The sequence below is a fragment of the Choloepus didactylus genome, chromosome 5, assembly GCF_015220235.1.
Source record: "Choloepus didactylus isolate mChoDid1 chromosome 5, mChoDid1.pri, whole genome shotgun sequence".
NCBI classification, from domain to species: Eukaryota; Metazoa; Chordata; class Mammalia; order Pilosa; family Megalonychidae; genus Choloepus; species Choloepus didactylus.
The window spans coordinates 17,229,750-17,234,046 of record NC_051311.1 but is presented as its reverse complement, the minus strand read 5'-3'; positions in this window follow the sequence as shown (position 1 = coordinate 17,234,046).

Sequence of the window (4,297 nt, the reverse complement as noted above, 5' to 3'; positions counted from 1 at the left end):
AAAACTGGAAACCAACTGAACATCCATAGAGCAGAATGGGTAAATACATTGTGATATATTGAATACAATGGGAAACTTTGAAAAATGAAAAAGAACAAATTACTTCTACAAAGAACAAAATGGAAAAGCTCACAGACACGATGTTGTGTGAAGGAATACAGACACAAAGGTTTCCTACTGTATGAAGTTCCAAAACCAGGCACCGCTAATCTGTGGTGATAGAGATAAGAACAGTAGCTGTTTCTGGATGTGGAATCTCAACTAGTTGCTGGAGGAGTTCTATAGCAAGACCTGGATGGTGGGTACAGAAAAACATATATGTAAAAATTCCTTGAGCTAAATGCCTAAGATTTGTGCACTTTCTGAGTGTAAATTACACTTTTGAAAAATAACCTTTTATGAGCTGTCTTCTAAATCCTTTAGCCCTTTATATCTTTTCTTGGGTTTCTCAAGCACACAGAAGACAAGGCAAAGTCAAAGCCAAGACCTGACAGATTCAACCAGTAAAGATGTAATAGGATACTTTCAGATTTAGACAGTTTATTACTTACAAAGACAGAAAAAGGAAGAGAAACCAAGGTGCCAACTCCCTGTGGTCCCTGTCCCACATACTGAAATGGACGACACCAAAAGAAAAGGTGCAGATGGATGCAACCTGCGTTTTGGATTACCTGATGCTAAGTCACTTCTAAACTGCAGCTCAGCAGTCTCATATTCTGCAGCTCTATTCTGAGAGGTATGAGACAAGAAACCACATACTTCCTCAGAACCCGGGAGGTCATAGGAAATTATCTCATGATAATTTTCCAGGGGAGATAGGAAGGCAAGTGAAGGACCTCCCATTCTCTCATGCTCCAGGAGGATTCCAAGGCATTCTTCCAAGACTCAAATTAGCTCTGGCTCTAGCCTCTGACTGTATGGCCTGTGTGGGATATGTGTGAGATTGCCAGGTACCATGGTTGAGCCATTCCCCTATACGTTCCAGACCTGGAGATCCAGCTTTCAACCTGTCTCCATAAGGGATTCTATAGGCCCCTAAAATTCACTATTTACAAAACTGTGTTTGTCTCCAAACTCCTAAAGCCAAACTTCCTCCGATATTCCTTTCCTCAACTGCCAAACTCAGAAAATGAGGGGTGATGCTTAATATCTACTTCTCACCACCAATTTACCCCCAATCCAATCAGTGACCAAACCCTGCCAATTCTAGCTCCTAAGTATTACCCAGGCCTGTCCCCATCTCTCCATCTCCTTGCCACTCCCCCAGTTGAGTCCATCCTCATCTCCCATGCATTATGGCAACAGCTTACTAACTGTCCTCCTCTCTCCAGTCATGTTCTTCTCTCAATCCATTTTCCACTTTCCCTCCTTGACAGTATCATCATCGTCTACCTGGCCAATTATAGGTGTTCCTCAAAGTCTGTCCTATGCCTTCATACTCTTTCTCTAGGAATTCTCACTGGGTTCAATTGACACCTATGTGAGATGGCTCATAAACTACTCTTCCAAGGCCAAAATCATATACTCTGTTCCTTATTTAATAGCTTCTCTGTGATGCCTCAAAGGCATCTCAAACTCAACATATTCAACACCAAATTCACGATCTTCTCCATCAAACCCAGTCTTCTTCCAGTGCATCTCAATCTCAGTGAATGGCACTAGCACCCTCCCAACTGTGAAAACCAGGAACTGGAGTCATCTCCCTCACCTCCATATCCAGCCTATATCAAGTCCTGAGGATTTCTACTTCCTAAATAATTCTTGTGTGAATCTAATTTTTTTTCCTTTCAATCCCTCCACCACAATGTTTCTTCTCACCAGGACTTTGTACATGCTGCTGCTTCTAACTGTATCAAGCTTCCTTTTCTCAGCACAGCTCCTTCAGATACCAGCACACAAGGTACTTCTTCAAGGAAGCCTATCTGTGACCTTCCAGATTAGGTCAATTTCTCCAATTATATTTTCTCACAGACATAATTAGATGCTCTCATAGAACAGTGCATCCTTTTGTTATGGGTTGAGTTGCGTCCCCCCAAAATATATGTTGAATGCATAACCCCAGTATCTAAGAATGTGGCCTTATTTGGAAATAGGGTCATTGTGGATGGAATTAGTTAAATTAAGATGAAGACAAACTGGGTGATGGTGGTTTCTAATCCAGTGTGACTGGTGTCCTGGTAGAAAGAGGGAATTTTGAAAGCAATGAGATGACAGAGGCAGATTGAGGGGCTGCAGCTACAAGCCAAGGATCACCAAGGGGAACCCCCAGAAGGTAGGGAGAGGTAAGCAAGGATCCTGAACTGGAGCCTTCAGAGAGAGGCTGGCCCTGCCCACACCTTGATTTCAAATTCTAGCCTCCAGAACTGTGAAACAATAAATTTGTTATTTTAAGCAACTAAGTTTGGTTCTTCATTACAGCAGCCCTAGGAAACTAGTATACCTTTGTAGCTCTTACCTCATGTGTAATTTTAAATTCCGTTGTGTTATTTTTGACTAAGGTAAGTCTATCTCCACTAGACTCTAAGCTTCATGAAGGCAGAGAATGTGATGTTTTTGTCAACTATCACCTTCCCAGTACCAACCATAATACTTGGTACAGAGCTGGTTCCTCACATACAATTATTGAATGGGCAAATGAATTGTGTTTGCATTTTTGCTTATGGCCTGCTGCTCTCTACAACAGCAGGAAACAACCTTTTACACCATTGCATCCTCAGAGCATAGTGTTGAGTAAATGTTCCTCAATTCATATGAGCTGAATGAATGAATGAGCAATTAAATGGGAATGGTGAAAACCAGGAAATTTGAGAAAAGTTTAAGAGGGAGTTCAGATGGTAGGCTTAAGGTGAGGTATGACTTTGACAGCAACAAAAAGGCCAGAGCCCTTCCCTGGCAGAGACCTCCTCTTCTCAGATCCCTGGTGTACTTTAACAGGGCACTAATCTTCAGTCCAAAGCAGTAAATGATTTCATAACCTGTGCACCTTGGGCAGAGTCAAGAGGGGGATACACCTGAGTGTGGCCAAGACCTTATTCTGCTGTCAAACCACACACCTTTTAGGCAGTCACTTTCTTTATCCAGCAGTAAGTTCAGTCTCCAGTGGGAGAAGATCCGGCCCAGATTACAACTGTGACCCTGTAATATAATATCTCATAAGGGCTATCTTGACTGATTTTGAGGCAATGGCAAAAAATGGTCTATTCCCCTTCATGGGCAATTTGCTAAACCCACACCCAAACCGCTTCTCCTGTAGAGCTCTAACACTTCTGAATTACAACACACCCCCAATTTCCAAAGCCCCTGATACCTTTGCCCATGAGCCAACAAAGTTATCCAAATACCATTCCACAGGAAGCCTGTGAAAACCTAGCTAACCCCACCCAGCTGGCCATCCTTAACTTGCCTCCTATGGCTGTAGCTTGTTGTCACTCTCTCCCCAGGTGCAAGTCCTGTGTGGCCCCATGTGGCAGCCTTGTCTCATTTGGAACTGTAAGAAAGACCTCTGCCTTTCATCTATCCAAGTATTTTCGTGTTATGTTCCACTATCCCCAAATTCTATAATCATCCCCCATATGATGCAACTATAAAAGAGAACTGTCCCTAACAGTATTTGTGATAAGGAAGCTAATCTGGAATGGAAAAATAAAAGGAGAAGAGTTGAGAAAAAGTGTAATATTGATCAGAGAGGGAGTTCTGGGGAAATGTGGGAAAGCCAGTCCCATCACCTCATCTGGTTGACATTGGAGAACAGGGTTTTAGGTCTGATTGTAGACGGATCTCTGTTTTATGTGTGTTTTAAAAATTTGTTTGGTTTATTGCTATTGTTTTAGCAGAAGAGCCATTTCCTTCTCCTAGATGTAAGGAAGCTGAGCTAATCCTTTGGGGACAGAGCAGTGTTTCTCAAGGTTTTTATTTTTTTTGTTGTTGTTTTGTCTTGCTTTGTTTTTATTTTTAAACACACACACCTGCCCAATTCTGACAGGTCCTTCTAAAAGGTTGTGGCTCCTTGGGTTAAGAATCACTGGGTAGATATTGGGATGTTTTTAGATTGTTTAACCAGTATGCTTATATTGTCAACATTAATTTTCCATTTTTCTCCCTTAGTATAAGCCAGTCTTTCTCAGAGCAAGCAATAATAGAAGGAAATGGAACCCCAAGGGGAAGGTGAAATTTCAGCGGCCAGTCAGGGTTACTTGATGAGTCATTCCCTACTCTTCCCACCTAGGGATTCTTCTTCTAAGTGTCCGTGTTATAATATTTTAAGGGGAGAATACATTATGAATATAAGCATAGACTT